The following is a 20,176-nucleotide window of genomic DNA, read 5'->3' as shown; positions in this document are numbered from 1 at the left end:
TAATTAAACAGTTTGGTTAAGTGAAATAAACTTTTTCTCTGAGTGCACACAAATAGAGCCGCTTATTTTCTAAAAAGTGTACCCGCTTTTCCCAAAAAGGAGAACCGTTCTCCCCTCGAGAGTAAGCAGCGTGCTGAACCTCAAGTTGAACGGCTGTTTCGCGTTTAACGCAACTACTACCTCAACTCTACCTGTCGGTAGAGCAGTTTAGTTTTTTTTTCTCCGTGTAGTATTAATGAGCGGACATGTGCTTTGTACTCTAAGTAATTTTGAATGAAAAAGTAGTGAAAAAAAATCTAAAAAGTGTTATTGGATATGTGTGTTAACAGTGCCAAAGTGACGATTTTTTGAAAATTGAGTCAGGTAAATGTATGGAACGTATTATTTAGACCTTGGACAACAGTTTTTGGTATTTCACATTTTTCTCAATTCGCGCTATATGAAAATGACACCGTTATATATCCAACAATAACTTGGGGGTCTTCCATAAACCACGTGGCCTATTTAAAGGGAGGGGGGGGTGTCAGCAAAATGCTACTCTTGACCACGAGGGGGGGGTTCCTCTTCGAGACACGTGGCTTTATTTTACATCTCTTTTCGAACTTACGCGGGCTATGTCGAGCGCAAACTAAACGACGGAACGAAACCGATAATATAAAAATATATGTGACACGGACAGTAAAAAGGGACCTACGATCCGAAAAAAAGATTTCGAGAAAAACGACTTTGAAGTTTAGCAAGTTGATTTTGATACTTGTGAACGTTTTAATGAATTGAAACTCGTTACTCGGGGGTTATTGGGGTCGCTGATTACGAATCCGATGATAGTTTTTGAAAATTCAAAATGGCGGATCCAATATGGCGGATGACTTTTTTAAAAATTGATCGGATTCGCTTGAAAATCGTTACTCGGGGGTTTTTAGGGTCGCTGATTATGAATCTGATGTTCGTTTTTCAAAATTCAAAATGTCGGTTCCAATATTGAGGACAAAATTTAAAATTTGTTCGAATTCGTTCATAAACTACGTCACGCCTTAGAGGCGGGGGGGGGGGTGGAATTAATTTTTGTGACGTTCTGTAGAAAAAATGGCGCAAAAGCATGTAAAATTTGTGACGAGGGGAGGGGGGTGGAAAATTATGCAAAGTAGTGTGACGTGGTTTATGAACGGCCCCTAAATTAGTATTTATTTGTATTAATGGTGTGTTTAATTGTTCTTACTAATGTCATAGTTATTTTGTTCTTGTAGTATTACAATCATTTTTTTTAATGCAGTATCTTCAAAGGAAGCATTTATTAATTTATTATGTAATAAATACCATCGGTGGTGTGACAAAGTTAACATTTTGTCATTAGTGTCAATACTGAAGTATTAGCTTATGTTTACTGCGCGTAAATAAATGAAAAGAGTTTAGTTACCGTGACAAAGAAAAGAAAAAAGTGATATATCAGATACAAAAGTTAAATCCACGAAAAAAATATGTAAGAAAAGCAGAATTAATTTTAAAAAACAAAGTTTTTAATCATTCTAAATTTGTGAATTTTTTAAGTTTATAATCTTTTAAATTCGTAATATTAAGTTCTCTATTGTGTTTTTCTTTGTCTCACGTCTTTTCAGTTATTGTGTTCTTCATTAAAGTAAATTTGTAAAATAAATAATAAAGTTATAAATATTCTGTTTGCTCATTTAAAAGACCATGTACATATTTGTATTAAAACCATACAATTAAAAATTCTGAAAAGCAAATCCGTATAATTTGTAAATAACTCGTCCGCCATATTGGATCCACCATTTTGAATTTATATAAACTAACATCAGATTCGTAATCAGCAACCCCAAAAACCCCCGAGTAACGAATTTCAAACGAATCCGATCAATTTTTAAAAAAGTCATCCGCCATATTGGATCCGCCATTTTGAATTTTCAAAAACTAACAACGGATTCATAATCAGCGACCCCGAAAACCTCCGAGTAACGAGTTTCAAGCGAATTTGATTAATTTTAGAAAAGTTTGTCAAATTTGATTTTGTTGTATTTTTTTTTGTCAAAGTACCTAACTTTGAAGTGAGATTGTGAAAAAACTAATGCAGCTAGAAAGCTGCAGTTTAACCACTTGAGCGGCAGGGCGTCAGAATTGGCGTTAGATGTTAAAGTGACAGAAGCGGCAGAAAGGCTTCAAGACTTGACTCCGATTTTCTAATTCTGTAAGAAGATTTATAATATCAAAATAAAGTATTCTTTTTTTTAATTAAAAGAATAGACTTATGACTTCTTTAATCTTAAAAAAAAGAATACTTTATTTTGATATTATAAATCTCCTAACAGAATTAGAAAATCGGAGTCAAGTCTTGACGCCTTTCTGCCGCTTCTGTCACTTCTACGCCCGACGCCAATTCTGACGCCCTGCCGCTCAAGTGGTTAATGCGTTGGAAAGAGCTGCCTATTTACTATGAGAATCAATAAAAAAATGAAAATCGATTTTTTCGGACCGTAGGTCCCTTTTAACTGTCCGTGTCACATATGGTGATATAAAAATTATTATGAAAACAATCTATTCAGCTTTATAAAATCTAATTTTTAGTATCCTTTGTTTTAACTATTAGTACAATAAAACAATAAATGCTGATATTTGTATATGTACAGTGCCTCGGTGCGAAAAAATAAAATTAAATATTTGAGCCACGTGCCACAATAGGGTGGGGGGGGGGGTTCAGTGTAAAGCTACTCTTGGACACGTAGAGGGAGGGAGGGAGTATAAAAAGGACCACGTGGTTTATGGAAATCCCCTTGTAAGGTATGATGGCGTAAGATGCAGTGGAGGATCATTTTTTTGCACGAGTTTCAATTGTCTTTGCATTTTTTGTGTACATTAGTACACAAAAAATGCAAAAATAATTGAAATTATATTATATTAAATATAATATATATATATTATTATATATTATTATATATTATATATATTATTATTATTATTATTATATTTATTTAATTGCCTCTTGTGCTCAACCGCAACAATTCACGAATATGTGACACTTGCGATCGAGAAGCTCATGCTAGTTTGCGTTAAAACATTCACCAGCTACTTCACATGTCCAAATTGTAACCATAACTTAAGTGAAACTTTTTTTTCTATAATTTAAAATCATCAGTTTTTTTCTCTTTTTGTTATTTTTCATCATTTTTAGTAGTTTTAATAAATGATTTTAACATCTATACATAATATTTTAGATAAATATACCAATCCGCCACAATACCTTACAACTTTCAAAAATAATGAAAATTTTAACAACCGCTTCTGACAGATATATGCGTAATAGATGTCAGCAACAAAACTGCCTGCTTTTGAAATTTTGAAAAATATTGATTTTTGAGAAAGAGAGAGATGCAAAAAACAAAGTGTTCGACAAAATACCTTACAATCTTCTACATAATTATAAATAAAAGAATAAAAATCTAGGAAAAATTATATTTACAGAAAAGAAGAAATGTTATTTTAACACCAAATGTGGTGTTATAACTACACGCAACATTTTTAAACTGACACTGTGTGATTTTAACTCTACATTTGGTGTTAAAATGATACTGGAGTGTGATAAAAAAATACTAGAGTGTAATAAATTAATACGCACTTTTAACTTTTCTAACACCAGAAATTTACACCAGGAAATAATAGTTAATGTAAATGAACTTATCATTTTAATTAACTGCTTTTTTGGTGGCGCCTCAATTGACAAGGTAAAAAACAATTTCTTGTTAACGGATGCAAGGCATTTTTTTAGTGCAAAACGTTAGATCAAATATGGCGAAATAATTTGTAAAAATTGATTAAATTTCCTTGAAAATCGTTACTTGAAGAACATACTCGTTTGAAGAAGCAAAAAAGGAGAGATGAAAAAAAATGAAGCACGTTCCACTGAAATCGTCTCTAGTAAATTTGTAGCAAATTCGCACGTTCTCAACCCAAAATGCGGATACGATTCGGACATCTAGCGAAACTTTTACTTTTTTTTTTTTTTTTAGAAAAGTTTTACACAGTCGAAATTCGCCTTGGGTGCGATAAAAGAATTTCTCGACTCGTTTTCGGTCGTAGACAGTTTCCTTTTGGGGTAAGGGACTCAGAGAGAGAGAGAGAGAGAGAGAGAGAGAGAGAGAGAGAGAGAGAGAGAGAGAGAGAGAGAGAGAGAGAGAGAGAGGAGAGAGAGAGAGAGAGAGAGAGAGAGAGAGAGAGAGAGAGAGGAGAGAGAGAGAAGAGAGAGAGAGAGAGAGAGAGAGAGAGAGGAGAGAGAGACAGAGAGAGAGAGAGAGAGAGAGAGAGAGCAGAGTTTTCAGGGGGTATAAGAAGCAAAGCGTTGGTTTGGGTTTACGTAAAGGGAAGGCAAGAAATGGCCGCGGGGGCGAAATCAGAGTGCGTGAAGGGTAGTCGGAAGAAAATTAGTGAGGGAGATACTGAGTAGGACGGTGAGGTGAAGAGGAAGAGGTGCGGAGGAGTAAAAGAGCCTGAGGTTCAAGAAAACGCCATGTCGAGAGTGCAGATTTGTCCTGAGGGTGTACTTAAGCTTGGTCGAGAAAATTCAGGAAATTTTACTTTAACCCGACAAGTTCGAGAGAGAAAGAGCATGAGAATCTTGAGAGAGTCCAATTGACTGAGAGAGATTTTCGAGGTTGTTTTATGTACATGATTCTTTCTTTGATATCCCAAAGGCCCAAAGGTCGATCAGTATCTTCTTTATTCCCCCATACACACATCGAGTCTTACATGCAGAATGGGAATTAGTTTTACGAATGTTTCATTCTTTTATTCAAAAACAGAAGAATTTCACTTTCGTAGGATAACATATCGAGATGTCTACGAAATTTCATCGTTGTAGATCACAGTGCAACCATTTGTAAAGCCAAAGTCCAGCAATCGATCAATGTTCGGAGCTTAATCCGGATATAATTTCATCATTGAAGCACAGTCATGTAAACTCGCCCCATCATCCTCTCAACTGTTCCAAGACTAATTAACTTGTTTTTTTTGCGTCGTTAATACCACTCAGTGAATCATTCCTGATTTCATATAATCTACGCGAAAAATAGTGTTTGTATTACCGTAGTTAATTATGTTTAGATGATAAAAGTTTGTGCGTAAAAGTTCCTATATATATATATATATATATATATATATATATACCGGCAAAACCTGAAGCCCAGGCAAAAACCGAATTGCCTAGGCAATTCGGGTTTTGCCTATGATTTTAGGAAATACCCGAATTTCCTAGAGATTCATAGGCCAAACCCGAATTGCCTAGGCAAAACCCGATTTCCCTAGGCAATTCGGGTTTTGCCAAGGCCGTTTTAGGCAAATTAAAAATCAAACTACACTCTAAATCTGAATCAGTGAAAATTTCACTGTAAATTGAATTGAATTAAATTAAATTTATTGCAAAAAATATTACTATGACGCAATTGATCATAAGAAAATAGTTTTATTTAAAAGAATTTCTTTTCAATTTACCAAATGGCTTGTATTGAGTCATGCATTGTTGTAAACAAATAGTAAACGAACTGTTTTTTATAGCTCATTATTAATTAGTGTCTCTTCTGACTTTAAATTGTACTTACCATTCGAAATGAGTAACGAAAATTTTATTTAAAAATGGAAAAGCGATTTTTATGCGGCGGTTAATTTTTTTTTAAATCAATTTTGTAACTCCCGCAACTTCTAAAATGTCATATCTTTTCAACCTTCTGTACTTAAGGCTACTTTTTACTCCATTTAATTTTCCACTTTTCACATCCTTTAAAATCTCATCATATTTCTCTTGCACAATTATTTTATAACTTGCAGATTTATTAACTGCCGCATAAAAATCGCTTTTCCATTTTTGAATAAAATTTTCGTTACTCATTTCGAATGGTATGTACAATTTAAAGTCAGAAGAGACACTAATTAATAGTGAGCTATGAAGAACAGTTCGTTTACTATTTGTTTACAGCAATGCATGACTCAATACAAGCCATTTGGTAAATTGAAAAAGAAATTCTTTCAACTAAGACTATTTTCTTATGATCAATTGCGCCATAGTAATATTTTTTGCAATAAATTTAATTCAATTTAGTTTGATTTTCAATTTGTCTAGGCAATTCGGGTTTGGCCTATTGTAAGGATCTAAATTTCATGTATATGTAAAAGTATATTTGTGCGATAATGAAATTGTGAGACGGACACTCGAGCGATAAAAAAAGAGGTATTTCCTCGATTTGCCGAAAATCAACGTTTGTTCCCGAATCGTCACTCGTCGTATATATAAATGAAATGAGTGGGGACAGGCGTGAAGACGAGAATGATTGAGACCAGTTTATAAAATTATAGTCCAGCGTTTAGGACGTTTTTCTTTCGCCATTTTTAATGTCTCGTGCAGAACCTTAAGGTAAAAGAAAAATTGATATTGTGAAAATAAGTGAGATAAAATGATTCAATTTTGTGATTGAAGGAAAAATATTATCAATAATTGTATGTTCATTTAGAGTGGCGAATTTATACAAATGTCAGAAAGATTATATTCGAATAGTCTTCCCTAACTTTTATTGACGGCGAACCAGAGCAACAATCCGATCTCCTGATTAGCGCACATCAGAATATAAGCTGTGGAGAAGAATTTTAATTTATACTCTGATGAATTCGTAAATTGGATATATATACTTTGACTGGGAACAAGGCTCAAAATCATCTCGTCCTCTCACCTCAACAACGCTCGACTAAAGGAAAAATCTTTATCGATATTGGTCCGTATATTGCCTTTATTTTTTGTATTCATTCTCATGAGAATTCACTTAAATATTCAATGGTTTGCGCATTCCTTGTCTTTAAAATTAAATTTTATATTGTATTTATTAGGATGTCTATGTTTGTTTGTATTTATTCTGCGATTTTATTTTATTTATTTATAATATTTTAATTATTGAGTCTTTTTATGAAAAATTATTTTATTTAATTCATGTTTCTTTTTGATTTTAACATAAAGCAATATTTAATGGTTACACTATAGAGATTCATACACTGAAAAAAATACATGAGACATTTTCAACTACATCCCTTTAGTAGAGTAAAAAGTAATAAAACGAACTACTTTTTTAGTTAGTCTGGCTACTTTTGATACTTATTTTAACTGTTTTATGTAGTTAAAAATTATTAATTAAATTAATGTAATTTTACAGTTAACTTTGTAACTGCAGGTATGTTATAGAAATGACTACAGAAAGCAGTAGATTCTACTACTTAAAGTAGTTCGATAGACTAATTTTGTAGTAGTTTTTACTTCTTCTAGGAGTTGAATTATTTTCCATGTAATTTATGTTATAGATTTTTATAGAAGATTATCAACTGTGAAAAGTTGTAAATGCAACTACTTTAAGTAGTAAAATTAACTACAGTTATCAGTTGAACTGTGTCTGCAATGCCTTTAAGTATTAAGCAACTCATCGAAGCGGGCGAGCGTGGTTAGGTGGTTGGGTTATCGGTTTACGAATGTTAGGGTCGAGCGTTCAACTCCCGACGTTTAGAGATTTTTCTCCGTTAGGTATATAGACATTAAATAAATAAGGTATAGGTAAACAAAAATGGGTAGGGGGAAATATAAAAAAATACAACTCGATAATATTTTTAATAAATTATAAATAATTTTATTTTACCATTTTCAGTAGTTACTTTATTACTGAGTTATCTTAGTAACTTTAACTACATATCAGCAGTTAATTCTACTGCAAAACTGTCATTGGTTCCTATTTAACTAAGAAAAGTAGTTAATGCAACTGTATTATCACTTCATTCAACTACATATCTGATAATTAATGTAAGTTCAAAATTATCTTTGGGGACTTATTGAACTAAGGAAAGTAGTTAAAAAGTAGTCAAATCTACTAAGAATTTTTTTCAGTGTAGGAAATACCCGAATAACTACCCGAAGAATCACTAGGAAATTCGGATAATTCCTAAAATGTTCAGAAATTTCCAAATTTCCTGGAATTTTCTAGGCAAACAACAAAAATATTTAAAGAAATAAAATTGTTAAATTATTATTATTATTAAATATAATAATCGTCGTATTCATTTTTTCATTCTGTCCAGTCTGTCCACACCTGAAGTCAGTCATAATTATGCTTTTGTTTTTTGATACGTTTTAATAGAAAATATTATACTACTTTCATTGTTTTATTTTATTTTTATTATTTTCATTTTTTAATTAATTCAAAAAAAATCTATATTATTCTAAAAAAAATATTGATTGCTTTTATTAATTTTTTTTTGCGTTGGAGCTATAAATTATACACTTATAAAACAGAAATTCTGAAAATTAATAAAAACTTGGAATATTGTTAATAAGTTGTCATTAAAAAGAGAAATCATTCAAAAATTTTATTTTTTTAATATATTAAAAAACTTAATTGTTTTTCAAATTAAAATTGAGCAGCTCTCTTCTTCTAATCTTTAAAAAAAAAATAGAAAATTGTTAAAAAAATTAAGATTAGTGCATAGAAAATATTTTCCATATTTTCTGTTTCTCAATCGCAATTATCTTCACAAAATTAGGAGTTTCCTTTTGAAAAAAAAGAAAATTTTTGCAAAATGCCTTGATAAGTCAAAAGAATTTGCATAATTCAAATTTTTTAATTACGATTTTTAAAAAAATTTATTTTTTGCAGATTGTAAAGAGGAAGCAAAATTTTCATGTTATAAACATCGACCATCTTGTTTTATTTCTATTAACGAATTAATAATAATTTAACGGAAATTAAATCTTGTTTTATTTTGACATGCAGGATAAATTTTGCCGCGTAGAATCCACGAATTATTATTATTATTATTGACATAGTTTAATAATAATATTCACATCAACAAATCATTTGTTTTATTTTATAAGAAATTGAGAATTGTTAACAGGCATTATTGTTAATTATCTTAATTGAAAGCAGAAGGAAAAACTACTCGCGCGTTTTTTTAGCTAGTAATATTATAACCTTAATGATAGCTATGAAGTTTATAGTATATGGATGAGACTTCAATACCCTGCAAAAAAAGGGTGGTAGCGATACTACACATTTGAACTCTACATTGATAAACTGTATACGTTCGATTGTATAGAGTTGAATTGTATACAAATGTGTATTATAAAAATTTGTCATTGAACTGCATACATTTCAATATTACACAAATAAATAATTTTTAATAAATTTATTGTTTTAGGAGGTTAAAGTTTTAAACGTTCAAATGAACGAAATTCATTTATTTCTTCTTCAAATTAAATTTTTATTACTATAATTTTGCGTCACTATTAAGCAAATTAATTATAATTTTTCTAAATGTAAAATTTGAGTTTTTAATTTGAATTGTAATCAATAATCTATGAAAATATTTTTCACAAAAAATATTTCGTTCAAAACTTTTTGATCATATTGTTTTAATATGTTTGTTTGAATAAAGTTAGACTCTACACTATTTAATTTGATAAAATAATAACAAAAAACTCTACACAGTTAGATTCTATACAGTAGAATAATATACTTTATAGAAAAAAATTGTACTGTATAGAATTTTGTGTTATTATTAATTATTAAATTAAATAGTGTAGAATCTAAGGAAGCGTTCACAAATGATGTCACGCAATTTTTCGGGATTTTAGACCCTCCCCCTCCCCCCTGTCACGCAATTTCACATTGTGGCATGTTTAGGAGAGACCTCCCTACCCCCAAAAACGTGACATTATTTGTGAACGCTCCCTAACTGTATTTAAAAACAAACATATTAAAAAAATTAAATTATTAAAAATTATTTGTTGAGAGTTGAAATGTATGCAGTTCAATGATTATATAATACATATTTGTATATAATTTAACAGATGGGTAGCTCCATGCCTAAAAAATCAAAGTTGTCCCCTACTTCTTCGATTTTGTTGAAACTTCGAAATTTTGAAGTGGAATACATGCCAGTAAAAAACCCTAAATCGATTTCGAAAAATTTTGAAAAATTTTGGATTTACGAGGTTTTTAAAAATTTTTTTGAAATGTTGAAAATGGTATATCTCAAAGGAAAATGAATAAAAATTAATGAAATTTTCAGGGAATGCTTATTGTTTACAGACAATTTAAGAAAATATTTTATAAAAAATTTTTATTTTTTTTTAAACAAATTATTTAAAAAATAATTTTTAAATAAACAATTTTTTGAAAAGTGCCATTTTTTTTTGCTTTTAATAACAATGATTCGATTCCCACTTATTTCACGAGTGTTTTCCAAAAAAAAAATCGATGGAGGGTCTGAAACTTTAGGAGATATTGAATTTTTTGTCCTGGCGCGCAACCGTAAAAAGCGCATTTTCAGGCTATACTGTACATACAAACTAATGTTCAAAATCACCTATAAGTCGTAAATTTTAACCGAATTCAATTTTTCTTTTTGGAGAATGTCAGGCAATAAATTTGTAAGAATACTGTGCATTTTTTAAATTTATATTTGTTTAAACAAATTATTATTATTGTTGTTAATTACTAACTTTTTACATATTGTACCTAGAGAGGTGTATTTTTTCCAATTTTGTAATTTACCGGACCTTACATAAATACAGATGCAGATTTAAAACATAATTATTAATGTTTAAGCAAGATTTAAACAAATTATTATTGTTTATTTCTAATTATTTACGGAATAGTATACTAGAAAGATGCAGTTTTTTCTAATCATGCAAATTTACCAAACAAAGTTGTCCCCTAGTTCTTTGATTTCTATAAAACTTCGAAAAATTGTTACAGAACACATGATAATGAAAAGTGTGAAAACGATTTTATAATTATTTGTTAATCACGATTATAAATATTAAATAAATAACAAATTGCCTATATTGAAAGCTTTTAAATTTAAATACTTTCGGAGACATTGAGAATAAAAACACTTTATTGAGTTTACAAAATTAAGTAAAATTAACTTTTGGAAAGCAAAATAACACAATTAATATTTAATTTAATTGTTATTAACAATTATTTAAACAATTTTTTAACCAAGTCAATTCTTATAAACAATTATTTTAAACAGATGAGTTTTAACTGAAGTAAATAATGATATTATTATTTAATTTGTCATATAAATTTAAGAAAATTTATTAATTTTTTGATAATAAAAAATTTTTATAACAATAAACCGCAACACAACTAACACACTTATCCTATCGTTAGTAGGTATGCAATATCATTATTTACTTCGTCAAAAATATTTCATAAAATTTATTAAATTTTTGTTGCTAAAAATGATTATAACAATAATTGTTTTAAAAAACTATGTTTGTTAAGCTTTTATTCCAGAGCTATAATAATAATAAACTTCTGATTTCATAGAAATCAAAGAACTAGGGGACAACTTTAATTTATTTGACATGGACATACCCAGATTAAAATTAAAAGTACAAATATTACTTAAACAATTTTTAAATTTTAATATTTAATAATATTAATAATTAATAATTATTAATTAATTTTTAATTATTATTATTAATTAATTTTTAATTATTATTATTAATTATTTATTATTAATTATTATTATTAATAATTTTAATATTTTTATTTTAATTTTTTTTTTTTTTTTTAATTTTTTTTTTTTATTCTTATTTTTGTTTAAATTATAATTTATTTTCAATGTAAATCGGAATTTGAAAAGTTTGGTAAATTTGCATGATTAGAAAAAACTGCATCTTTCTAGTATACTATTCCGTAAATAATTAGAAATAAACAATAATAATTTGTTTAAATCTTGCTTAAACATTAATAATTATGTTTTAAATCTGCATCTGTATTTATGTAAGGTCCGGTAAATTACAAAATTGGAAAAAATACACCTCTCTAGGTACAATATGTAAAAAGTTAGTAATTAACAACAATAATAATAATTTGTTTAAACAAATATAAATTTAAAAAATGCACAGTATTCTTACAAATTTATTGCCTGACATTCTCCAAAAAGAAAAATTGAATTCGGTTAAAATTTACGACTTATAGGTGATTTTGAACATTAGTTTGTATGTACAGTATAGCCTGAAAATGCGCTTTTTACGGTTGCGCGCCAGGACAAAAAATTCAATATCTCCTAAAGTTTCAGACCCTCCATCGATTTTTTTTTGGAAAACACTCGTGAAATAAGTGGGAATCGAATCATTGTTATTAAAAGCAAAAAAAAATGGCACTTTTCAAAAAATTGTTTATTTAAAAATTATTTTTTAAATAATTTGTTTAAAAAAAATAAAAATTTTTTATAAAATATTTTCTTAAATTGTCTGTAAACAATAAGCATTCCCTGAAAATTTCATTAATTTTTATTCATTTTCCTTTGAGATATACCATTTTCAACATTTCAAAAAAATTTTTAAAAACCTCGTAAATCCAAAATTTTTCAAAATTTTTCGAAATCGATTTAGGGTTTTTTACTGGCATGTATTCCACTTCAAAATTTCGAAGTTTCAACAAAATCGAAGAAGTAGGGGACAACTTTGATTTTTTAGGCATGGAGCTACCCAGATGCGCACTTGCCACGGAGATAAAAGAATAGTTGATACATCCAGATACATGGATATCACAGCCATATTATATTAAAAAATACGGGATATCCATAGTTAAGGTTATTGCTGCATCCATATTCTATGGCTGGCTGTATATTGTTGGAGCAGCAAAACATCTATGGTTGGGTGATCCATAGTAATGGAAATGGGAAACAAAAAAATTTGAATCAGTTAATTAATTAAATTCAATGTCAGTTGAGATATTTTATACACATTTTTGTTAATTAATACACACCACTTATTGAGTAACCGCATATTTACGAAATAAATTATTAATCGAAGGGAGAGACACGAACCCTAGACCTAACGCATACTAAACACTAACGCTATCCACTACACTAAACACGCAACTACAATATTTGAGCATATAATATTCCTTATAATACTCTACACATATTTCATAAAAATGAATTTACATAAACACTAATAGACAATAACAATAATGAATAATAAACAATTATAGCACTATATAAGTTTCAAATATTTGACACATTTTAAATTTCGCGGTCAGTGGTACCAACCAAAATTTGAATAAAAAATTTTTGTTTTCGACGTGTCATGTTCTTCAAACCAAACGACGATATGTCATGTTTTTCAAATCAAAACCGAGGTATCATGTTTTTCAACGCAAATCCGAGGTATCATGATTTTACACCCAGCAAGCGTATGGATCTCCTAACCAAAGTTTATATGGATGAGGCAGCCATATGTGAAAATGCATAGCATATGAATTGTAAGCCCAACCATGCCTATGGATGTCACATCCATATTTGATTCAACAATATAATATAGCTCCCTCATCCATTGATTATTGAAAGTGCTTCCATCCTGAAAGTTGTCTCTTCCATTGAATTGGATAACACAACAATATTCTGCTCAACAATATTTTTATGGATGTCTCTTCTAAACCTTTTCTTTCCGTGTGTAACACAAATAACTATTCAATGCAAATATTTTATTTTATTGTTCATAATTTTAAAATTCAGTGTGCAATGTTTAATTATTATTATTATTATTAAAATTATAAGTTTAGACAAAAATTGCGTTTTTATAATTTTTACAATCGTTTAAAAAAACTATGGCTATCTCCCCCGGACTTACCATATTATCTATATATATATATTCGTTTCCATGCCATAAAATTTTCAACGTGGCTTTAAATCAAAGAGACGAGCACAGAAAAAAGCAAATTATCTTTCTCGCCGCATGTGTGCATCAATTTTTGAAAATGTGTTATAAATCCCACAGAAGTTAATTATTCTATTACTCGTTTTCCGTGAAGTCTGCTCATCCACAAGATAAAGAGAGTGAGAGAGAGTCAGAGAGGGTGTTTTATATACCAGAGATGGACTTAATAACTTTTCACCCTCGCCCCCCTCCTCTTTCCACTTCTCATTGTATATACGCGCTCCTGGAACCTTTAGTAAGTTAATTCATGGTTTCAGAAGAATCTGAGGCGATTTTGCTTTTTCTCTCGCTAGTCGTAACATTACACGCCGCAGCCTACATAAGTAACAACGCACCGGAACAAATATTGGTTGCCGACTCTCCGCCAATAGTTACAGTTTCGCTGCCATAAATTCCAAATTCATCCGCCTATTGGGAAATAATCGCGCTCGCACCCAAGTCCCTATATATACATACTCTAGATTGTGATTTATTGATGAAATTTCAAAAGGGAGCCGGGAATTAAGTTGTTTTCGCAGGTTTATTGCCATTATGGGTCTCATCAATAATGGTGTTGAAAGAACCTAGATGCTTTATAAAGTTTAATAATATTATAATAATAATTAATCATAATCTGTATTCAAAGTCTCAAAATATCGATAATTTAGCAATTTTATTTTTATCGGCTTCTTTTCCCTTGACTGTATTTTATTACTGAATATAAAATTTTTATGTTTTGTGTATAGAATATTTTTTGCATTTTCTTGTGCAGTTTAAAAAATTTTATTTTTATTTGATCAAGACATTTTTTTCTGTTTTATTCTGTTAAGTACTATTGTGACTGAATTTGGTTTCATAGAAATTTGTATTTATTCATTTTCCATTTCTTAGGAAGAGAATTAATTTACTTGCAGCCATTCTCCAAGAGTCAGTCAACAAAGTGCTAGCTTTGTCCTTTTAACTTTCAAGTCTGACATATTGGTCATTAAGACTAAAAAAGATGCTTTCACTTTGTACTATTGCCATAATTTTAGTCATTTTAGTATCTATTATTAAAATCTAACTAGCAATTTCTTAAGGACCGAATTCTTTGAAGAAAAATTAATATATTTTTTAAATAAATGTTTAATAAGAATATAAAGTGAAATTAACTTATAAATCCCAAAACTATATGACAGATATAGTCAAGAGTTGACTATATACAGGTCAAGAGTTAACCTGTAGCTTATCTGCCCTTAAAATTTAGGTCAATTTTAAGGGCAGTTTTAACCTACAGGTAAAAAATTGACAAACTAACCCCCCTGCCCTCAAAATTTAGGTCAATTGTAAGGGTAGTTTTGACTTAAACGTAAAAAATAGACAATCTGATTCCTCTGCCCAAAAAATTTGTGTCAATTTTAAGGGCAGTTTTGACCTAAGCGTTAAAAATTGACAAACAATTCTCTAGGTCAAAATTTAGGTCACATTTGTTCTATGTTTTTAACCTACACGTCAAAAAAGCGACCCAATTACCCTAGTAGAAATTTGTCCTAGTTATTATAAAGGAACTGTCCAGTCGCGCTTGAAATTGTCTAGTTACTTTACAAGCCAACTGGCTAATAACTGGAAAGGAGTGTCACGCTTTTTTCATCAAGTTATTATCTAGCCCAACTTTATAAATTCTGGTCAACGGTTCTGTAGAAAAACTAGACAAATTAATTATTTTAAAATACTGAAAATTTGTTTAATATTAAGATTTACTGTAGTTAACACATTTATTTCATGCAATTAATATAAAATTTCTATTTAGCACCAAAGAAATTCAATAAAAAATATTTTTGGAAAATTTCTGTATCCATTATAATATATACATAATAAATGGAATAGAAAAAAAAATTATACAATATTTTATAATTTTTAATTAATTAGTTGAATTATTATATAAAAATAATGTAAATAGTAAATTGGTATATACTTTTAATATTTTCTATGTAATAAATAAAACATTTTAGATGATTTTTTAATTATTATAACTTTTTAGTAATTTAATTTGCAACGTGAACAATTAATAAATAAATTGATTACTGTAATTAAATTTTTAATTATTTTAATTAATTTATTATGAATTATTATAAATATTAATTAATTAATTTTATTATTTAATATGATTAATTGATTATTAATTAATAATAATAAATTCATTAAATTTTTAATTTGTAACGAATCTATCTTTTTCTTTAGTATTTATTTTATATAAAATTTCAAGTTTATTTTACTATATTTCGGAAACGTATGATTTTAATAAATATAACCTTTATTTTTATAGTTTGCAAAAAATCATATTATTTTATTCCTTATAAATTTGCAGTTAACATATTACTTCAATTGATTATTTAATTGTCGATCGAGAAATAAATCATTACACATTCATATAACATAAAATTTGATTAGTATAAGGATTATTTCACGTCTGGCCAGACATTAAAAATAAACAATTCTCATTCACACTAAATTTACGTCACACAATAAATAAATGAGTTCTCTTTAAGAGTCGAAATTAAGATAAAATTGATTTGATAAAGTCTTATATGCTAAAGTCGGGGACAAAAGAAAGCGACTCTGGCTTTTTTGTTTATATCTCATTGAAAAAAAATCTCTAAACATTCTGGTAAAAAATTTATGAAAGCTTAAAGTGTGACGGGTTTTAGAAAGATTAACAATTAAATTGTTAATAATAATAATTCAATTATCCGTAGATAACGGAGTACTCTTTATTATAATTATTTATGTATTTATTAACTATTCTTTTACATGTATTTATACACAGTATAAATCTACTAGTCGTGTCGTGACACAAGTCAATAGAAAGAAGTTAAAATTAGTACTGACTTGAGGGCCTTGCACTAGGCTACGTAATGCCACGTTTTGGGGAAAGGAAGGAGAAACCGGTTTTTAGTGGTGCTCGGTAAGGGTGGATGCAGGGAGAAGTGTAGGAGATAGAATTTTCGTTACAAAAGTCTTGAGAATGAATATTTGTAATTTATAATATGATCTACTTATTAATTTATAATAAATTATGCTACATTCTCAAGCAAAATTTTATACATTTATTATTTAATCTTTTTTCTAAGGAAAATTTGATGACATAAAACACATTAAGTATCAAATAATTAATTACTGTAACATTACATGTAATGTTAAAGTAATATTACCATGTATTATTACTGTAATGCTATAAATAATATTACCAATACATTGCAATATTACTAATATTACATGTGATATTACAGTAATATTACGTTCTACTTGGGATATTGCAAAAAAACTACAAATCATGGATTTTATCTGTTAAGCGTAGAGCCAGCCCTGAGTGCAATCCTACATCTGGCGATTTTCTTCTGGGTTTCCTATTGTACACTCGAAACTCTTTTTTTCTACAACTTTTTGCTTTATGGCAGCCACACGTCGATTCTCATTAAAGCCCTAAATATGTATATTCATTTTTTGAAAAGAATATTCAATTTATTTAGTTTTTAATTTATGTAATTTTATCCTACTATAAAATTGCACATTTTAAGCTAAAAAACGTCATTTTATCTCTATTTGTTTAAAAGATAGCATTAAGCTGAATAAAGCTGTGTAAACAATAAATTAATTATTATTTTTCAATTTCAAAAACAAAAATTAATTGTACACACCTTAAAGAATATCTGTGAATTTTTTCAAATTTTTCCTACTAGCAGTTTCGCTTGGGGAACAGGTGAAAGTATATACTTGAAAAAAGGGCTGAAAAACTGTGCTTTTTGGCACATTTTGTGTCAGCTACTGCAAAAAATTTTTTGTGGTCTCGAAATATACTTTTTTTCATTCTCAAGACTTTAAGCTTTCATAAATTTTTTACCAGAATGTTTAGAGATTTTTTTTCAATGAGATATAAACAAAAAAAGCCAGAGTCGCTTTCTTTTGTCCCCGACTTTAGTTATAAATTTGTATAAAGGACACAGCTGATTTGTGTGTGGTCAATAAAAATTGTACTTATTAATAATATTAATTTTGGTAAATGCGTATTACAAAATAATCGGAAGTGACTCACCGTAGTTTTCAAAATAATTTCATAATCGTGGACAACCTTACGCAAGTATCGGTGTCCCTCTTGTCAATGATAATTTTATCTAGGAGATGATCCCCTTTGTCGATTCAATAGATATGGTGAATGGTCACTTCCTTGAAGTATAGACGTGATAATACAAACAAAGACTCCACGAGTACAGGTTCACCTGATAATCAGGATACTTGACAAAGGCTCGACTTCGAACGGAGCAAATAACCCACGAGGTGCTATAATAAATTGTACACCAACCGCTATAAATTTATAAAACAATTAGAACACCTTATTTTCACTATTAATATTTTTTATTTTATTTGATTAATTTTTTCTTACCCCTATCGGGCGTCTTGAAAAATTTAATTATTCGCTGTTCGCCAGCGCACTTTAGCAACCTTTTCACACCGAGGTGTTTGTACCAAGGTCTTGACCACACTAAATTCTTATTTCGATTTTGATATACACGATTCCTACCTCACACCCTACTCACACGCACACTCTCATTTCTTATCGCCTTTTACATAGTTTCGACGATTCGTCAATATATTTCTCACAAATTAATAGAAAATTATAATTAAACTAAAATGGAATTTAAAAAAATTAATTTTTAACTAATTTTCTTATTTTTATATTTATTATAAATGATTGTAAATATTTATTAATTAATTTTATTAATTATCAATATTATTAATTTATTTTATTAATTAATTTTATTAATAATTATTAATAATTTTTATTATAAATTAATTTTATTAATTAATAACAAATTAAAATGAAAAGTTTTAAAATATTGGAAAGAATAAGAACAAATTTATCTCTAGCAAATAATCAGTCGAGCTGTCTAGTTATTAGACATTATTGCACTGTCATCGACACGACAAACTTAGAACTATAATTTCTAGGAGTACTTTAAAGTAACATTAAAAAAACTAGACAGAAGTTATGTCTAGCCAATATCAAGTTCAACTTGAATCTTTGCCGAAGAGCGTTGGTCAGTAACTTTACAGTTATTTACCAGTCCGCCTAGAATCAGCGTCCGTGACAAAAACTGTCCAGTAACTTGAACAATCGAGTGGCTCCATGACAAATTTCTACTAGGGTAGGACCCTTAATCGCATAAAAATTAGGTCCTTACATAAAAATTTAGGTCAAATTTGAACAATTGTCGACCTGTAGCACAGTGGGTCAGAATCGCTAGTTTTTGGCTAAAATTAATAGTTCTCAAAAAGCGTGAAATTTATGCCTACTAAATATGCTATCTATTGTTTTTAGGGTCACTGATTACGAATATGAAGTCAGATTTAAAAAAATTCAAAGTGGCGGATCCAATATGGCGGACATAAAATTAAAAAAATTATTCAATTTTTATATATAATATTTATATAATTTATATTTATTTTTATTTATTTATATTTTATATATTATTCAATTTTTTTATATATTTTTATATTCGATATCAAGGGGGTTTTAGGGGTCGCTAATTACGAATATGTAGCCAGATTATAAAAAAATTCAAAATGGTGGATCCAATATTAATTTAATAATAAATAATAATAATAATAAATAATTAAAAAAATTATTTAATTTTCATATAACATTATTATTTAAATGTTTCTGAAAATTATTCCTTACATACTTGCATATGTTTAAAATAAAAAGAAAAATAATTTGAGTAAAGAAAGAAATTGACTCTTGGCGACTTTTAGTAGTGAAGTTCTCTGATTGATTCGCGTCTGAAAAAGAATTTCTATACTTAAATTCGGTCAATATAGTTTTCACAACTAACAAAAAGCGTAAAACGAGTTTAACGCGTTGCAGGTAAAACTTTCGAGCCCTCTAAATCTACCTCTTTAAAACATCTCATTTATATTTAATAAAATAAAAAAACACAGTCAACATGCTTAATCTAAGCTATTTTAAACAAAAATCAATGTTGAAGAATTGCATTTATGTTTAAGATTATGTCTTTCAAAAAATTAAAATTGTATCTGGTCATACAAAATATTTACGACAAATTTTTTTTTACTTTTTTTCTTGTTAAAATCAAAATGGTCAAAAAGGAGCATATGTGAGCTAAAGTATACTATCCCTTTGCGGCATAGTGGTAACCCAGATTACCACCTTTTATATTGTGAAAATATCTGTTTATATACAGTCTTTTTCAAGTAAAATTCAAAAATCTTTGTTTATTAATAATCAAAACATTGTTAAATGTCGAAAAATTGATAGCGAATGAGGTTACGTGAAATTATAAACACCTATAAATAAATAAATTAAAGAACAAAAAAATTTTTTTTAAATTCAATCGAAATTGACTGAAAGTCTTCACTCGGGGGTTTAATAAG

General features: G+C 28.6%; 1 protein-coding gene and 1 long non-coding RNA gene across 4 annotated transcripts in view; one reads left to right on the top strand and one right to left on the bottom strand.

The window, feature by feature from the left end:
* Positions 1-18,318, bottom strand: part of LOC122505682 — a 136,941-nt gene extending 118,623 nt beyond the window's left edge. For both annotated transcript variants that reach the window (XR_006301933.1, XR_006301934.1), the window contains exons 1-2: positions 18,168-18,318; positions 17,820-18,088 (exon numbers count right to left, since the gene is read on the bottom strand). This is a non-coding gene — a long non-coding RNA (uncharacterized LOC122505682). The remainder of the gene's footprint in view (positions 1-17,819; positions 18,089-18,167) is intronic.
* Positions 1-20,176, top strand: part of LOC122505678 (netrin-1-like) — a 746,647-nt gene that overhangs the window by 372,349 nt on the left and 354,122 nt on the right. The window lies entirely within an intron of this gene.

Source organism: Leptopilina heterotoma, unplaced genomic scaffold (genome assembly GCF_015476425.1).
Source record: "Leptopilina heterotoma isolate Lh14 unplaced genomic scaffold, ASM1547642v1 Lhet_362, whole genome shotgun sequence".
Lineage (NCBI taxonomy): Eukaryota > Metazoa > Arthropoda > Insecta > Hymenoptera > Figitidae > Leptopilina > Leptopilina heterotoma.
This window is presented reverse-complemented; position numbering and strand designations above follow the sequence as displayed.